General features: G+C 39.2%; 1 long non-coding RNA gene across 2 annotated transcripts; it reads left to right on the top strand.

Annotated features, from left to right (window-relative positions):
* The first annotated feature begins 231 nt into the window (after window positions 1–231).
* LOC146360695 (uncharacterized) lies at window positions 232–2,605 on the top strand. 2 transcript variants are annotated; one of them, XR_014799531.1, is made up of 3 exons: window positions 232–308; window positions 2,142–2,229; window positions 2,590–2,605. It is a non-coding gene; the product is annotated as an uncharacterized LOC146360695 (long non-coding RNA). The 2 variants fall into 2 exon arrangements; XR_014799532.1 differs by lacking the exon at window positions 232–308 and adding an exon at window positions 1,054–1,099.
* The last annotated feature ends 17,427 nt before the right edge of the window (window positions 2,606–20,032 follow it).

Raw genomic sequence — 20,032 nt, 5'->3', positions numbered from 1 at the left:
TATTTTTTCTGTTCTCACTTTATTCTGTATTCTGTCAAGTTAGCCCTTGCCTTTTTACCATTTCAACTATAAATCTTGAGTGGGAGAGGGAGATTGCCTGGGAATGCCAGTTGCTGTGAACTTTTTCCCTTCTCTATGCAAACGGCAGAGGGCGCTCCTGTCATTCAATGAAAAAGCTGCACCTGGAAATACTTGATAACGATGAGAGCTCTTAAAACCTTGATTTAAAAGTTAAAAGTGACAGTTTAAACAACTCGGGTATTTTCTAGTAGACATCTGGGTTTGTGACTGTGACATCCATAGATGCTGTAAGTAGATTATTAGCATTCACAGTTTCTTTGTTCATAAACTCATAGAGATGCCCACGATGGTGGTAACTGACAGTGTAACACTATCGTTACTTGAAGGGTTTTAATTCAAAATACAACACTATGATCTGACTTTCAGCTTTGATTTGCTTTTACATTGGATTAGCAGGGTGCTAACTACAGCTATCTGATATAATGCATAGCTTTAATAATAATGATGATAATAATGTACCGTAACTCGCAGCCACCACGAGTAGCCACCACTACACTCCTCTCTCCTCCTGAACCAAAGTGGAGAACAAGTCAGGTCTGAATGCAAAAGCAGATGACAATATGTCTTCTCTATTTTCTGCTTTCTAACTATTTTTAAATGTGAATACAGTTTAGTAGTTCTGCTGAAGTGTCTGTAAGTGTTTGTTATTTACAAGGATGTGATTAAGTATTAAAGCAAGCATGTCTTTGTAAATGGACATAAAAAATGGAAAGTACACAAACAAATATTTGTACGTGCTGGAAAGAAAGTAGTTCTAGAAAGTAGGTGCATTTCCTTCATTTGCAGCCACATTGCTGTGACTCTGCTGGTGTGGTTTTTGTGTATATCACATAAAGGCTCAGAGTACAGACATGAAGTGGACAGGAAATGTGGTTGCTAAGCTATGTGTGCTAGTGTGAGTGGTAACCAGGGCAGTAGTACAAGTTGTGTAGCATAAAAGGGGCTGACACAGAGAAATCGGGGTTCATTTAACCTCTTTCTAATTTTCTCTTTTCGGATGAGCCTCAGCTGCACACAGGTCAGTCTGTGAACTATTTTGATTTTAACAAAAGTTTGCATTTGTGTAACTTTTTGCTCAAGTGTAATAAAATTTACGGAGATCTTTAGACCTACTTAATCATCATTTAATCTCCTTGCATCCTGATATTATTATTATTATTTTATTTATTCTATTTATTCATTTATGTATTTATTGGGGGGGGGATAAAAATTCATCTGTTCTAACATTCCTCTGCATGTTCCAATTTAATCAACCTCTCTTCACCATGATGGGAATCAGAGCACTGGGGCTGAAATACCTGCTAATTTAGTGTTAAACCTAGTTCAATAACTACACCAACTTTAGTTTTGCCATCAGATACCAGTATTTGGATACTGATACCAGCAGCACATATACACACTGAAACACTCAAAGTAAAGGACTGTGTTGTTATTGTTGTAAATCTTGTAGTTGGAAGCTCTTAGGTAGTTATTCCCATTCAGTCAGAGGTGTCATCGTCTGTATGTGTCAGGTGTTCTGTCTGTCAGAAAACTCTTCAGTATTTGTTCTTCAAAGAGCTCCAAGCCAGCAGTAATCGGTCTAGGCCCTTTGGTCACGTCTACATCGGTATCCACATCAGATTTTGGGGTTTCATCATCTTAAAATGCAAATGAAGAAAAAGTTGTGTTTGACTCATTATTTAAGTTCATAAGATTTTGAAGTGAAATTTCTGTGTCAAAATGAAGACCCGATCAAATTTATGGGACATTAAACAGGTTTCCATACTTTTGTTGTGATACTATAATAAATGTATTTAATAAAATGCACTTTGAAATAATATCCTCTAAATGCTAAATATAAATCCTTTTAATCTGTTTGAATCTACTCTACAGACAATAAAGACAGGAAGACAACAGGAACCGCTCATATTCTAGTCTCAGTGAATTTGCATATCTGATAAACATGATGTGGTTTCTGTGATTAGGTCGATTTTGCTAAAGCTTAATATCTGAAATGTCTCCATTGATTTGTGTCTAGTTTGACACAGAATTAATTCACTGTAACCATTCACCACATTCAGGGAAATTCACTGACTGAAGATATCTTTACCAGCTGGTGCTGCAGACGACCACCTTGTGCCCAAACCAGCAACCAACTCACAAGTCAAGGTAAGTCTGCTGTCAGTAAAGCAAAAACTAAGATAATTTTGAGAAGTGCAGCAAAGAAAATTGTGGTTGTTTCTAATGTAACACTAACAGTCGAAAGAGTAGGGTAAGTCTATGCAGTATTATTTTCATTATTTTACACATCATTTTCTGTGAGTATTGTTTTATTGTACCTGTAATCTAAAAGCTTTTAGAAAAATAACCACAAAGTTCATTTTCCAGATTAGATTACTACAAATGTTTTTTTTAATCTTGATCTTAAGCTTTTTAAGTAGGTTTTTTATGATTGTTGAATTACATCAATGAAACCAAAACAGTACAGAGGAGAGACTCATTTAAATATTCTCTGTTTTCCTTCCCCAGGGAATCATGAGGGTTCAGAGTGCCTGTTTGCTGTTGCTGCTGCTCTGTGCTGCTGTGCTCTCGCAAACTTACAATGATTTCAAAAAGAAACACATCCTTCCAGAAAACGGCTCTCGTAAATGTGATGACATGATGAAAAACGTTAATGGCATCAATCAGTGCAAGCGAATTAATACGTTTATCAACCAGAAAGCAGAAAAGGTTAAGGCTTTGTGTAAAGGTAAAAAAAATGAATACATCACCCACAAATTTGATGTTATTGACTGTAAGATGAAAAGTGTGAAGCCTTGTAAATACAAGTCTCTAGCACTCAAAGGAAAGAAGAAGAAGGTAAAATGTGAAAATGGCCTACCAGTACATCTTGAGCAGGGCATATATGCCAATTTTGATTATGACAGTGAAAATTAAAGATTGTTGTGCTTTTTTCAGTTTTCTTTGTAATGCTGTACGAGCTTTACCTTCCAGTATAAAGCGCATTGACACAACTGTTGTTGTGATCTGGCGCTGTTTAAATAAATCTGAATGGAGCTGAACAAAGAATTTTACCTGTGCCACAAACCCTTTAATGTTGCCATTGCTATATTTTGATTATTTGTTTTCGATTGTTTCATTGTTTATTCATGCATTTTTTTTGGACTTCTTTGTGTAACCTTTATGGGTTACACGTGTTAAAAATGTATTTGCAAGTGATGAAATTTGCTAATGAGTATTTTTGAGTTTTATCTGCATATTTCTGAAAAATAAACCACATTCACATTTTGCTTTAAAGCACAAAATGAGCGAGTACTTCTCTGAGGACCGTCTCCGGACATCGGTTCTCTCTATGCATGTCTGGTCTGCAGCTATCTGAAAGGCTTCTCTGAAGTTGTTTTTTGATCATTCGAAATCCGCTTGTGTGATAAATAAAGAGGCAGAAAAGCCTTATTTTGTGTGTGTGTGTCTGTCTTGTAACCAGTTAAAAGGTTCACATACTTTTCGTGTGATTGTGCTAAAGAACAAAAAAATACACATACTGATCAAATAATATAAAATGAGTACTTGCTACATGCTATTCTTCCTTAAAGTGCTTTCTGTATTCTGAAAAAGAGAGACGTGATTTTCATTAAGCTATCAAAACATGTCTTCACAATTGTTCAGTAAAAACTACATTTACCTTATGAAAGGCACATTTGAGCTTTTATGCTTGCGCTCAATAGCACGACACGAGTGTTGAACTCAGCATTTCTGACCCATGTCAGCGGCTGCAGCGGTGCATCAGGTTGTGATGAGCTACCAACAGAGATCTTGACAGAATGACTGTTTAGCATCATTGCTTCACTTTTTGTCAAGAATAAAGCCTTTAAGCTATAATTCTGGTATGACTCAGATCATGAGCAGGTAAACACATGTACAGCATACTTCCATGCTCCAAACAAAAAGGACACGCTATCAGATTTAAGAACAGAGGAGCTGATTATACAGATTCCAAATTGTAAGTAATTAGAGTGGATGATAATTTAACTCCACTCTCCAACTGAATGACTTTCCTGACTTTGAAGTCCACTGGAACACGTCAATCAGAGAAATAAACGCTGTGACAATCCTGCTACATAATGAAATAGAATTTATCATTAAATTACAGGATATTTGGAAATAAAAAGGGTTTTCCACTCTCTTTTATTGTTTCCTAAATCCCCATTTTTATTTAATTAATATAATTTACTGTATTATTGCATGTGGTGATCAATTTTACCCATATTTACCATAGTAAGGCCTTACTTGAGGGTTGTTGGAAGTGCCCAAATTTTGTGGAAGTAGTTTAGCAGATGAAGTCATAGTGTGTAATAGTGTGTGGTGTCAGTGCATACATGCAGTCTTTGACCAGCAGACTGTGCTCCCTGCTTCATCTCTCAGACTCATACAGCACCTAGGAGTGAGTCAGCACATTTTCTCACACCATGCATCACCTGTGACCATCATTCTGATTTGATTAGCATTTTCTGTCATTGCATGTACCTTCACCATATTATTATATTATTAGAGTATATTCTTTAATTGCCATGTAGTGTTTCTGACATTGTTTTCTTATTTGCTCTTAATCAGGTCTGTTTTGCCTCTGGGGTCTCTGAAATGTAAAACCTGCTGGTAAATATATTTGTCTTCACACCTACACAACACTTTTTTTAAAGTGGAACACGTAAATGTGTTTATTTTTATTTATTTTTTCTGATCAGCTCTCATAAACCTTCCTGCTAACCAAGCAGTCATTCTCATGCACTGATCACAAAATCCTAACTCAAATCAAAACGGCTCAGTCAGAACAGAACAAACACGTAAAGACGTGAATGACATGAGCTGCCCTGTGTGATATTTAAAATGAATGATGGCAATCATGGTTAGAAGGAACAAATGGTAAACATTTTAAAAAGACACAAAGCCTTATATCATATTAAATCAAATGTAATGCAATGACTTCTAAAATTATCATATCAATACTAGGATCTATTTCGCTCTTAAAAAGTGTTAGTTGTGCAGAGTTTTGTGTAAGGATGCATCACCCGGCTGCAGTGAGTCATTAGGTGCTTACTTGTGGCCATGAAAGGAAGAATGTGGTTAGACATATCTTTGCTAAACTGGCGTAACACACCACAAGTAAACCTTCTGTCCAGCCACAGTGTGATGCTGTGAGAGCACACTTCTTATGAGACATTTTGCATTCTCATGCAGTGTTTTCCACTCTAAGATTTTTACAGATGTTGATCAGAGGCCTCGAGTTAATTTACGTAAACAAGTTTCTGATGAATAAATCAAAGTCATCCGAACACGCGTCTTTGTGTCAGGAATCATTTTTAACTAAAAATGACATTTTATATAAACAGTGGATTAAAAATTTGATAAATATTTACTAGAAATTATTTCTATCCCTGTTGGAAGTCAGTTTCTATGCGGAATGTAAGATCATATTACCTAAAACTACAAGGTGTCTCGAAATGGAAATGTTTCCACTGAAGCAGTTTATTTTTGTTCTACATTTTCAAAATCTAATGGTTAATTAATAGATTCCTACTCGGGTTTTTTGCATTTATTTGTCAGTTTTGTCCTTTTTAGGTGTAATTTTGATGTATTTGGACTTTATTTGAGAGTTTGTTTCAGTTTCTATATTTGTCATCTGTTTTGGGTTCAGCTATTCATTTTGACAATTAAAGAGTTTCGTTCATTTGAATAAAATATATTTATTTTTTGATTTTGAGAACCTGTTTATATATATGGCCTACATTCTTCCCTGCAGCTTCCTGAGCAGTGGCGACCTCTGCAGCTTGTAAAGAGAAGTGAAAAAACAGGCCTAGCACAATTTCACTTGTGTAGGCAGGCGTATTCAGGGTGTTCTGATTGTGGGACATATACCATAGTTTACCTTAACAAATGTAACTTTTAGATGATGCAGACCCCTGTCACTGTAACACTGATGCACATCTCTGTAAAAGAATTCACCTCTGAATATTGAAGTTGCAGTTAATAACTTTACTAGTTTGCTGTATCATATCACAATAGAAAGAATCTCAAGAACTGTAATGTTTGTCATCTATAATGACTGTCAAATAAAGTCTATCAGAATCAAGGTGACAGTTTCTTTTCCATTTGTTGTGACTGTGTGTCAGTCATACTGCCCTAAAAATAGATCAGCAACAAAACATTTCTAAACCACTGATCCTGGATTGACTGGAAGACACAGCAGGTGCTCTGATTTGACCTGTTTGTAGTCAAGTAACACAAATCATGTAGGAATCTGACTTTGATTTTCACCTTTTGGCAGTAATAAACTGTAGAAAAATAAACATTAGATTATCATAGTTTTGTAAATTTAGGGTCTGTGTGATATTACATTGACCAACAGAGGGAGACAGATCACAGTCTGAGCTCATCCAAACACCACAAGGCAGGAAAGATTTTGTTTGGAATATCAGCAGCATACCATGTAAGTAAATAATGAAAGGTAAATGCAAAAGTAAAAAAAATTAGATTTAGATTTTAATGGTGTTTGGCTGTACCAACAAGCCTTTTCCTTTTAAAGGGAGTCCAGTCATCTTTTCATTACTATATAAAGTAATGGAAAGAAAACCCCAGACCCTGCTCCCCTGTACAGGCTGGAAGGACAAGGAAGGACATCCAGGACATGGTGCTGCCAGGGGAATCACTCAAGGTCAGAGCAAATGTTATTTATTTTTTCAAGGATCGTGCACACAGTAAGTTAACCTCACAGTAGTAAAAGATGGCTTGTCCCAGATTTAAAGATTAGTTAATTTCCACCTGCAAGTCCTTGGCAGAGAAAAATGCTATTGAAATACAGTTGAAATCTGTGACAGACACCCTCTTTTTCCTTGATATATTAGGGAGTTGAGTTGTAGGTTTGAAAGGGGTTTTTTTTGTAATTTAGTTAGATTAATGGGATTTTGTTTAGACTGGGGCCATTTTGTTTATGTTAGTTTTGGCTCTCCTTTAAGTTAATGTATGCTTTCAGTAAAACAGCTTTGCATTTAACCAGTTCAAACTAACTAAACTGTCTGTCACAGTTTACTAACCTGGTTAGTAATGGTGAAAAGCTGCCTGGAAAAGTCAGCTAGCAGGTTGTTAATACATCAAGTCTAAAAACAGCATATTAATACATTTAGATCCCGAAGGCTGCTCCAAAAATGATCAGATTATATTTTACATTTTTGTTCAGTTCAAATGATATTGGTTTTTCTCAAAGAAATCTACTACATCATGTATATTGTTTTTATGTCATGTGTAATTTCCATTGCAGGAAATTAATTTCCTTAATTAATTAATTTTAATCAGAGTTAAATTAAGAAGGGACAGCAGCGATGTCATCAAGTACACTGCACTTCCAATTGTAGAACGATTGCACTGGGTTCTTGGGAAGTCTGGACTGCTGTGTGAACTTATGAAGTCTGGACTAGCGAGAACTTGCGTACATGAGTATTTAGAAACGGCCTAACAGTCTGCAGTCTATGCACTCACCTCGTGTAATGCCAGCTAACAATGTAAGCTCCTTAATTAACAGTAACAAAAATCACACAGCATAGTACATTGAAGGTACTGACTTTTCATCCCATCCCATTTTTCTTATGAAGTGGTGTTGTAAATGCATTCCTGCCCGTGCACTGCTGGCTCTGGGTCCATTGTGTAACTGACCCCACCACCATTAACAGGACGCTTACATTACTGCCTCTTTTTGCGTGTTTTGTTTGGGTTTCCAGAAATCAGAATCAGAGAAACTTTATTCATCCCAGATGGAAATTGAGTAAATAAAAAACTATAATTAAAAAAAGGGCTCCGGGTTGTACTCAAACCCGGGCTGGCAGCTAAACCTGCACCCAACGGTGCCAAATCATCAAAATTGGATAAGGATAGAGAGGGGATAGCATAATATTTGAAACTGGAAATGACTGCCGTGAAATTATTTATTTCAACAGAGTAACTGTATTGTGATTACCACTTATTTAAACAGTAACTGTAACAGAATACAGTCATATTTTGTATTTTAAATACAAAACGCCGGTGCATGTATTCCGTTACTCCCCAGTGAAGGTCAAAATTTGACAGCTTTCATGCTTTGTGCAAAAATGAACATTGCTGCGATTTCTTTTTTCCAGTGGAAATTTAGTGAGGTTTATTTTTTTTGTGTTTCATGAGGAGAAATATGCACTCCAGAACTGTTTGTAGGTGTGCCTGCAATAAGAATAGTCATGCATGCTGTTTTGCTATTGAAATTCTGTTGCCACTCCCTTTTAATACAGATAGAGTTGTGGTCAGAAGTTTACATACACTTACTATAGGCATTTACCAAATATTGGTGGAGGTGCATGTATATATTTGAGGCTGTATGTAGACTTTTGAACCTGTGTGGATGAGTCCAAAATAAATTCCAACTTGTCCCCCCAAGTCTTGCTTTCTTAAAGTCATTAAAGGTGTATGCTGCACAATCATTCCACCCTGGAAAAAGATTCGTTCCAAGAAATCATCAAAAGCCCAAAATTACCATGACATTCATGCCCATGACGAGAGGATAAAAACTTCTAACCAGAACTGTACATGTCAGTGAACTGCAGCATTGGAGAATTCTGGTAAGTTAATCTCAACATTTCTGAAATTCTTCAATATAAAATTATGAATATTATTTTTTTAAAAGCCCCCCAAAATAGCACAGACAAGACGGACAGAGCATTTTTTTCTTTAGATTTTAACATCATATAAGAATTTGTGAACCCTGAGATTGAGAAATAAAGAGACAACTTTTCTGCAACAAATCTTCTGCAGCATTAAATTGGATGAAAGAAGTTTATTCTGGATTCTTACATGTGATCAACTCAAATCCTTACGATTCCTCTTCATGTTTGTCAGAAGACAGTCAGTGATTATCAACACATTTTAAGAAATTCTTTGAACAAGTAATTAAGACAACACAACAGTTTCAAACTGGAATCAACTGCTGAGTCTTCTCTTTCTCCTTCTCAAGGTGTACAGGTAGAAATTTATTCTTGGATTCGTCTTTTTCACATAGTATCTTCTTCCTCTCATTAGGTTTTTTTTGTGTGTATGAACAAGGTTCCGTTATAGTTTTTGTCACACAGTCAAACCAATTATATGTTAAGTTAACGAATTGCTTTTTAGATACATCTTTACACATGTCCTGAATTATTTTCTCGTCACGTTCGTCAATGAAAGTATTTTTTCCCTTGCACTCTCCTGCAGGTGTTTTGACAACTTTCATCAAAGTATCACAATCTTTTTTATCATTTGCCTTCACAAGTGTGTGTTTCACTATGAAGTTGTCATAATTTTGTGAGAACACAGCAGTGGAGAGCAGCAGCAGCAGTAAACAGGTGCACTGAACCATCATGATTCCCTGGTGAAGAAAAGCAGCAAAAACATTTACATTAGTCTGTTTCATTTTAGTTTTAGTGGAGCAGTTGACAGTAGTTTATTTGATTTTATTTAATTCAGTAATCATTAAAAACATGCAGCACATTGCTCTGAAAAATCTACTTTGTGGATCTTTGTCAACCAACAAGATTTTAAACAGAACAATACGTGACTTTTAAATACTTTTATATTCAAATATTGTTTGTATTTGGTTAATGCTCTGTAATTACTCTGAATAAACATCCTGCTCTGGCTTTCATAGCTTTCCAAGTAATCCAAACTTTTCCACGTTAGGACACCTACCTTAATCTTTTGATTGACTGATGAGTGGTGGGTTAACTGGCTGAAACACCAGTAGACGAAGATGTCTTCAGGAAGAGAAATTCTCTGAAGCTGGTAAATGGATACTGTGGATTCATTATATAGTGTCTGCATGAAAGGTCATCATCTGATAGCCTCTACATTTTGCATGAAAAATAAAGTTTATCTCAACAGAAATCACTAGAGGCAGCCCTGCATGTATGATATGTAGGTTATACAAAATTTGCCTACTCACATAATCTAGCTCAGGATAGCATGGGACGAAATCCATATCTGGACAGTGGAAGTCAGTTATATTCACAGACAGCTCTGCATTCAATGTACGAAGCTAATTTATTTGATACAAAAGGCAACTGAGCTATAACATTATGAATTACTCTTGTGATCCCAGTATATCTGTATTGTCCTGTCATTGTTTTAAACCTTTACGCATTTGGGGGATATTATTTAATCATTATGTAGATTTTGGTGCTTGAATTTAATACAGTAACACAAAACTGAATCCTATATTGGCCATGTGATCTGATATTCATTTGACAAAAATGTCAAAACATATAATTTGCTAAAGCAAACTAACTCATAAATGTCAAGTGATCCAGGAATTTAAAGCATTTTTCTTTTATAGTCAGATCACATGGAGGTACAGTACAAAAGTTATGCTGTTCTTTACTCAGTGAACTGTTATGTAAATTAGACCTCACAAAACGAGCTAACTGCAACATCTTTGTTCATACACAAATTTCTCCACAGTACTTTTCTTTATTCAAATCAGAAGCAGACATCCATAATATTAGCATATTCTGAGAACCATTTCCCTGTTGTATGCTAATGTCATATTAAACTTTAGCTCTATGTTGTAGTGGGATCTCTGTGTCTTTTGCTGAAGTGTTTGGCAAGAATACAGCTCAACCATATCCAGGTGAGATTTAAAAAAGTTTATTTCAACAGAAATCAATAGAGGGTGTAAACTTTCTGTAAACTATATCACACTTCTTCACCTTGAAGTTGCAAAGTTGCTTATACCCTGCAGAAATCTGTTTCGATGTCAGCAAAAGACAGCACACACACTGGACCTGGAGGATACTTTTACCTGGAGAAAGCAAAAACACAATTTTTAACAGGTGATATTTGAGCCTATCTCCATATATATAATAAGTTATCTCCAGTTATTTTTCACAACTTAAGACTTGTAGAGCTCGGTTTAACAGCTGTATAATGACCAGTTTTGTTTAAGTTAGTTGAAAAAAGTAATTAGTTACTTATTACTAATTACTTCTCCAAAAAAGTAATCCCGTTACATCACTGATCACTTATTCTCAAAAGTAATTAGTTACTTATTACTTAGTTTCTATTTAAAAACATGATACACAGCCTGAACACTTAAAGCAATAGATCTTTCAGCCCAATTCTATTTTTTCTGCAATATCCATCATATAAAATTGAATTCAATGAAAAAGTCTCTTTTTAAAAATTGTTATGTTAGTTTTAATCTTTTAACCTTATGCACATTGCATTAAGCATAAATTAAATTACATGCAGCAGTCTTTGTCTTGAAGATATTTGTTTAACATTTAAACCTATTTTCTGCATATTCCAGCATGTCATATAAAATAATTTTTTGTTTTTATACTCGCTCTTTCAGATAGATGCAAGTAAAACACAGCAAAAAATAAATAAATCTACAACTTTTTACACATGCTATTATAGTTCCTGTTATTGACACATTTATACTTATCCAAGAGGGATTAAATGGTAAAAGGGCTGTATTTATATAGCGCTTTTACTAGTCCCTAAGGACCCAAAAGCGCTTTACACAACCAGTCATTCACCCATTCACACACTGGTGATGGCAAGCTACATTGTAGCCACAGCCACCCTGGGGCGCACTGACAGAGGCGAGGCTGCCAGACACTGGCGCCACCGGGCCCTCTGACCACCACCAGTAGGCAACGGGTGAAGTGTCTTGCCCAAGGACACAACGACCGAGACTATCTAAGCCGGGGCTCGAACTGGCAACCTTCCGATTACAAGGCGACCACCCAACTCTTGAGCCACAATCGCAAATAACCGTCTCCTTTGATAATTTTGTGATTAGACTAGTTAGGAGGACTGATCTTGGGAATCTCTTAAAATATATGTAGTGCTCCTTTTTCCTGAACACCTCTTTTATAGAAAGAATGCAGTAAAAAATGAGCTCAAACCTTGAAATGATGCATTTTATATTCAAGCATTAAGTTAAAAAAAGGAAAGATTTAGTTGCATCTCGATCTCTCCCTTTTGTTCTCTCTCTGAACATTTTTTAGTGGGAAGAGTAACACTTTATTATGCTCAGCTATTGACTGTATGCTATTATCAGTCTCAATACCTGGAAGGTGAGTGCTTTAATTTGAATAAAGTTAAGATGAGTACTATGTTCATGTGAGATACTCAAATTCACTGAGAGAATAGCATGTCAGCAGAACTTGGGTGACTCTAGTGAATACACGTTTAGCTCACGAGGCATGCGTGGGTGCGAGGGTAAATTATCAGTTGTAAGACTACAGACCCAAAAATGTTCATAGTTCAGACACTGAAACTAAAGATGTAGATGTAGATGGAGTATTAACAGGAAAACTGAGTCAAATATGAAACATGGTGACTTTAAGAGTTTATGATTTCCCCACTAACATTAAAGAACTACTGTTGGGGTTCTGGGGGTGCTCCGCCTCTGGGCCGGGGCTCTGGCTGAGCCTTGGGGGCTTGGTTTCTGGTTGGTGTATCGCTGGGTTTTGGGTGGGTGCATGCACAGCCTTGGCGCAGGGGGCCTCTGGTGCATCGGCAGAACTAGGGGCCTCTTCAGCTGGTGGGGAGGTTTTTACATCCTTGCAGGGGGTCTCTGCTCTCTAGGAGTTCACTCTGCAGGTGGGGGAGAGATATAGGAGAGTTGGAGAGTGACTCAGTTTACTCTGGACTGGGCAGAAGATTAAGCCAATCAGGACATCGAATTCACATTTCCAATCACCTTCAGAGAACTTAATGTGCTGAAAGAAGAACATTTCAGCTTGGTGGGATTTGTTAATCATTTCTTCACTGAAACCAAAAAAGCAGGAATCTGCAGATTTGAAGACTTTAAGGTTATATTAATCTTTGATGGCCTGGATGAGTGTCAGCTTCCTCTGGACTTCCACAATACTGAGATCTTAACTGACCCTAGAAAGTCCACCTCAGTAGATGTGCTGCAGACGAACCTCAACAGGGGGAACTTACTTCCCTCTGCTCGCCTCTGGATAACCACACGACCTGCAGCAGCCAATGAGATACCTCAGTTGAACTCTGAGAAGTCAGAAACATTAATTATTGCCCCCGACAACCAGATATCTCTACTCAAACAGCATCTTGGTTCTCTTGGCTCATCTGTTCACCTGAGCCTCAGGTACCTTGGTGTGATGTTTGATTCTGCCATGTCCCTAGAACAACACTGTCGCCAGTTAATTAGGAACTGCCTTTTTCAGCTAAGAAACATCTCCAAACTGCGAACTTTGCTGTCTAAATCTGAGTTAGAAATGGTTATTCATGCTTTTATTTCATCTCGCTTAGATTATTGTAACAGCCTTTTTCTTTGTTTGAGCAAAAGGAATCTTGACCGTCTCCAGTTAGTCCAGAATGCTGCTGCAAGGCTTTTAACTAAGACACGAAAAAGAGAGCACATAACACCAGTGTTACGTTCATTACACTGGCTTCCAGTACATTTTAGAATTCATTTTAAAATCTTGGTACTGACTTTTAAAGCTTTGAATTGTGATACCCCTGCTTACATTTCTGATCTTTCAGAACCCCACACTCCCTCTCGCAGCCTGAGATCATCTAATCAAAGGCTGTTGGTAGTCCCTTGAACATATTTTAAAACCAGAGGTGATAGATCTTTTAGAGCGGTGGCCCCCAGGTTGTGGAATGCTCTCCCTCCATCATTACGTTGCCTTGATTGTATTTATTCTTTTAAAAAGCAGCTTAAGACTCATTTATTTAGATTGGCTTTTAATTAGATTTGCGCTGTGTGTTTTATTATTAATGTATTTTATGTATTTCTGTTTTATATTACTGTGAAGCACTTTGTGGTTTTTATCCTGTGAAAAGTGCTATATAAATAAATTGATTTGATTTGATTTGATTAGAGGGTTCACTGACCCACAGAAGGAGGCCTACGTCTGGAAGCGACTTAGAGATAAGATGCAGGCCAAACAGATCATCTCCTACACTAAAAAAAATCTGTTGTTGGATGAACACAATTTAATCATGGCACCTTTTTCCACGTGATTTAACAAAGTACAATAACCCATTTTTGACCATGTCAAACCAACACATTTTGCATTTGGTGGTTTAATGTAATCAGATTATGTTGGATCAACGCAGTATACTTGCATTGACTTGAAGTGATTTATTTAAGTATGTAGAGTGAAATTTGTTTTAATTCATTCTACACAAGTTAAAAACTTCAGGAAAACACAATGAAATCTTGATGTTTGAACAACTACTTTGTTAATCAAGGCAATTACTGCTAGTTGTGCTTAACCTAACACACACACACACACACATATATATATATATATATATAGATCCTATTTGGCCAACTGGACCAAAGATGCAAATGTGAGTGTGAATGACTGCCTGTCTCCATGTGATAGACTGGTGCCTGTCCAGGGGAGTGCCCCACCACTTGCCTTATGGTACCTCGAATAGGTTCCCCCACCCCGCCTTGAATAATACGATGGATGGATCTTTTATAGCGGGCTTCCCTCACTTACGGCCATACCACCCTGAACACGTCTGATCTCGGAAGCTAAGTAGGGTGGGGCCTGGTCAGTACTTGGATGGGAGACTATGGGCTCAAAATGTGGTCATGAATATTTTGTACTTGTAAAAAAGATTTGTGTGTGCGTAAAAAAGATTTGTATGTGTAAAAAGAATTTGTGTGTGCGTAAAAAAGATTTGTATGTGTAAAAAGAATTTGTGTGTGCGTAAAAAAGATTTGTATGTGTAAAAAAGATTTGTGTGTGTAAAAAGAATTTGTGTGTGTGTAAAAAAGATTTGTATGTGTAAAAAAGATTTGTGTGTGCGTAAAAAAGATTTGTGTGTGTAAAAAAGATTTGTGTGTGCGTAAAAAAGATTTGTGTGTGGACTTAGCCCAAAAAACCCCCTGCAAGTTACAAGTACGAATTTTGACCCCATTTTTCTTCCTTTCATCTGATTGGTCAATGTCATGTCAATCACAAATGTAACAATCCAATCAGAGAACAGATGGGTTTGGCTGTCGGAGGGGCGCTTTTTTGAACTGCAGGTCCTTGAAGGGTAATACAGTTTGAAGCTGGAGGATCTCTATATAAATATCCGATAGCAGCTAGGTCCCCTAACTTTCAGCAGCTGTTGAAAGGATAAAGTTGTGCCATGTCAGTGGTTAGAAATACCATTATTACTTTAGGATTAGTTTAACACAAAGTCAGGGCTGACCTGGGACCATTGCTGTGAGTCACAGTGCGCAGCATAAAAGTCCTTTCACATCGGACGCACGATGTGCTGCTAATGCTAACTGCTAACTAAAAGCAAAGGATCCAGAATTTGTTGCGCTGGCTGCTGGGCTCTGTGGGTTTTTGCAGCAGCTCTACCTGTACTAGATGCACCTGCTCCTTGTCTTTTCTATCTCTGACTTTATTTCCTCTACAAGAGTTTCTGTTTTTTTTGCTGGTTCTTCAAATGTTCAATAAAAACATCTATGCTAATTCATAACGAAGAAAGCTTTGTAATGAAGACTGTCATTTCCAAAACACTACCCGCCACCACCCCGCGGTCCGCAGCGCTGTTGAAAAGGCTGTGGAAGTCCCTATATTAAACACGTAGACCTGTGACACAAAAATCACCAAACTCGGTTGGCATGTAAAAGGGCATTTATTCCCTTCAAAGACCTGCAGTTCAAAAAAAGCGCCCCTCCGACAGCCAAACCCATCTGTTCTCTGATTGGATTGTTACATTTGTGATTGACATGACATTGACCAATCAGATGAAAGGAAGAAAAATAGGGTCAAAATTCGTACTTGTAACTTGCAGGGTTTTTTTGGGCTAAGTCCACACACAAATCTTTTTTACGCACACACAAATCTTTTGTACGCACACACAAATCTTTTTTACACATACAAAACTTTTTTACACACACACAAATTCTTTTTACACATACAAATCTTTTTTACGCATACAAAACTTTTTTACGCACACACAAATCTTTTTTACACATACAAATCTTTTTTACACATACAAATCTTTTTTACGCACACACAAATCTTTTTTACTCATACAAATCTTTTTTACGCACACACAAAACTTGTTAACCTTGTAGCGTGCAGCGGGCGCAGTGTCAACCTGACACCCATGTGCAACCAGTTTTAACTCTTATTGGCTGCTGACTGCGGTCCCGAAGAATACTGAATAAATGCGCATCAGTGTGCTACCCTGAGCAGGGAACACGATATCATGGAGTTTCTAACATGGAGCAAGGTGAAGGTGACGCTACTATGCAGGACCGCCCCTGCTTAGCTTCAGAGATCAGATGAGAACAGGCGTGGTATGGCCGTAAGTGAGAGGCTTCCTCGAGAACGGGGTTCATGTAGATACTGTAACCCATTTATTGGGATTTAAAAAACAATTTAGAGTGAAGGATATTGATTAGTTTCTACTTTTTTTTAATAGCTGCACATGACAGCACAGTTATAATGCATACTTAATGCTGCAATATTCACGTCATAAACAATTGTGAGTGTTTGCACAAAAACATCTACAGGTGCTCTGTGCATGTACAGTGATATTGATGTAACTGTTAGAGAGTTATCTCTGGGATGCTGGGATGATAGCTCCCTCAGGACTTAAACTCCGGTCAGAGAGTGGGGCACAGAGAGTGATGTCCGGATATACTTTAATGGAAGTCAACAGCAGCTCAACAGTACAGCAGTGGGCATACTTAACAAATGTGGGAGGGGTGGACAGACGTGTGGTTCTGAATAACAAGAAACAAGGAGAAACAATTTTCACATGTAAATATAACAATCGTCACTTCCCAACATCATGCCAATATAATGAACTGTAACACAAATAATCAGCTGAATGCTCTGACATAAGAAAGTCCCACAATCCCATTTGAACAGGCAGGAAACAAGAATATCTGCATATCTCAGACAACAGAAAAGACCTAATGCCCCCAAATTAGGAAAGGTCAGCAATTACATGGTCTTCAGTGCCCTCTAGTGGCTAAATAACACGACTGCGGTACACAGATCCAACCCGCAACAAATGCTACGGTGGTAAGTCACATGCCTCTACCAATCTCGATAAATCTCCTAGCATAAACCACCTGTAATTAACGTCAAAGTACAACCCGTGTTATAAGTGGAAATAGACTCGTAGAACTGGAGGGATTTTGACTCACATTTGCACAGGAACGCACACGGCTGGAGATCGCTATTCCCCCACACTCATGAAGAAAAACATGCCTAGTGCTCCTCCGACTCGTGATACGGCAGGACCATCGTAAAAGCATGTGACGTCATCACCGCAGCAAACAGTAAGAACAAAGTGGAACTTATCGGCAGAAATTAACGTTCCACTTATAGCGATGCGATTGAAATATAAGGAGACTTTTGGACACAGCCGCCCCCAAATTTAAGTAGTAAATTTGCTCTTCAACCGAAAGTCTAAGCATCATTGGGTTTACAGTCCTCATCGTCCTCCCAGGCCGAGAGTCTGACTAATCTGGCAACTGGTCGAAGATATGTCTGTCCCTTGATTGTCACCTCAGCAGTCCTCACCCGACCGTCTGGTCCTGGACAGGCCCTGACCACCTTTCCGATAGGCCACTGCGCTCGCGGTAGTTGTGAGTCAACCACCATAACCACTTGTCATGTGGTTAAGTTGTCAGTTTCCCCCTGCCATCTTTGTCTCCTCTGAAGATTCGGCAGATGGTGACGCAGGAAGTTGGACCAAAAATGGTCCGCCAGAATCTGACTATGGCGCCATCGCCGTCTTCCCAGCATCTCACTCGAAGCATAAATCACCTGGGGGAGTGATGCATCTCGTCGCCCCATTAGCAATAAGTTGGGTGTGACTGGATCCAGATCCGCTACATCCGAAGAGACATACCCGAGAGGCTTTGCATTAATGATCCCTTCCACCTCGATCAGCACAGTTTGCAAAACTGCCTCTGTGACCGTATTGCCTCCCAACACCACTTGAAGAGCTGTCTTCACAGATCTTATCTCCCGTTCCCAAGTACCTCCAAAATGGGGAGAAACTGGTGGATTAAACTGGAACTCAATCCTCTGCTCCGCCAGCTGCTCTTTAATGGGGGCTTCAAGAGCTGAGAAACTAGACCGCAGTTCGGTCTCTCCTCCCCTGAAGTTGGTACCACAGTCAGATAGGATCTCATATGGCGTGCAATAAACCGACGCAGAGCCATGAGAAAGGCATCGGTATCTATGCTGTCCAACAGATCAAGATGCACACAGCTCGTAGTCATGCATTTGAATATGATACCCCAGCGCTTTTCGGTGCGCCGTCCCACTTTGATGTTGTAAGGGCCGAAGCAGTCGACTCCAGTGGACCAAAAGGGTGGTTTGTATAGGCGCAGCCTCGCGGGGGGTAGATCTGCCATCCGAGGAATATCAGGACTGGCTCGCCACCTTCGACACTCACCACAGCTGTGCTGGTGCCACTTGATTGCCTCCCTTCCTCGGAGAATCCAATATTTTCTCCTCATCTCCCCGAACACTCGTTCTGGCCCAGGGTGCAACAGCTGCTCATCATATTGTCTGATCAGTAGTTTAGTCACCGGATGCTGCGGGTCAAGGACTATGGGGTGCATGGCATCCAAGTCCAGACCTTCTGCTCTTCTGAGTCTTCCCCCAACTCTTATCAGTCCAATAGTCGGGTCATACTCTGGAGCAAGTGTTAGCAGGCGACTCTGCTTATGAATTGCCTTACCAGCAGCCAGGGCCTGTAATTCCTCGGGGAAGCTATCATTTTGAGCTTGTTTCAGGAGATGCAGCTCAGCAGCTGATGCATCTGTAGCAGTCATGACATGGTTTTCGTGATCAGCAGCCGCCCCATGAAGGATCCGATGGGTAGCCTTAACCACTTCACTCCATTTGCCAAAATTGGAAATTGGCACCGTTTGCTGTGGACTGCATGTGGTGGTGGTTCCACAGAATGCTGTTCCTCTCAGCTCCCCATCGTCTTCTTGACCTTCACCTTCATGGAGAGTTGGCCAGGTATCAGGGTTCGTTAAAAGGAAAGGTGGGCCCTGAGTCCAACGGTTTGGTTGACTCAGCTCGAGAAGGGTTTTCCCTCACGTGAGGTCATCAGCCGGATTGTCCTTGGTGTTGACATATCTCCAACTTGACACCTCAGTAAGATCTTGTATTTCGGCAATCCTGGTACCAACAAAGACCTTATAGCGGCATGAATCAGATTGGATCCAGGTCAAAACTGTTGTTGAGTCGCTCCATAGAGTGATGTCACTGGGTTGAAATGCCAGCTCGGTCTCCAGTACTCTAGCCAGTTGGGCTCCGGCAAGAGCGGCACATAACTCCAAACGTGGCATAGAAATCTGTTTCCGGGGGCTTACTCTTGACCTCGCCATCATGAATGCCACGTGGACGTCGCCTTGGGAGTCCTGTGTTCGCAGATAGGCTACTGCTCCATAGGCTCTTTCAGAGGCATCACAAAATATGTGAGCCCCTCTATCTGGTCTCCCGACGTCTGCTCTTGGTGGGACATAGCATCTTGGTAGTTCCACCTGTGGCAAGTTCACTAGTTCCTTCTCCCACTGTGTCCATCTGTCTAGTAGGGCCGTAGGATGGATTTGTTCATCCCATCCAACTCCTGCCTTCCAAAGATCCTGAATTAGAACCTTTGCTCGAGTTGAGAAGGGTATGAGGAAGCCCAGAGGATCATATTGTGATGCCATCACCCGGTAAACATTTCTCAGTGTGGGCAGAGAGTACTCCACAAGTCGATGCCTGTATCCAAGGCGGTCAGTGAGACAGTTCCAACGAAGGCCCAGAGCTGGTTCTTCTGGGTCTTGGTTGTGCTGGGAGAGCCAAAGCTCTGTGCTGGCTGCTTTGGCTTCCACTGGCAGGTGCTCCACCACTGATGGAATGTTACTGGCCCATTGCCTAATCTCGAATCCCCCTTTGGCGAG

Source organism: Perissodus microlepis, chromosome 23 (genome assembly GCF_051167445.1).
Source record: "Perissodus microlepis isolate ML-2025 ecotype Zambia chromosome 23, ASM5116744v1, whole genome shotgun sequence".
Taxonomy (NCBI): Eukaryota; Metazoa; Chordata; class Actinopteri; order Cichliformes; family Cichlidae; genus Perissodus; species Perissodus microlepis.
Note: the sequence above shows the minus strand (reverse complement) of the source record. Positions and strands in the feature narration are given on the sequence as shown.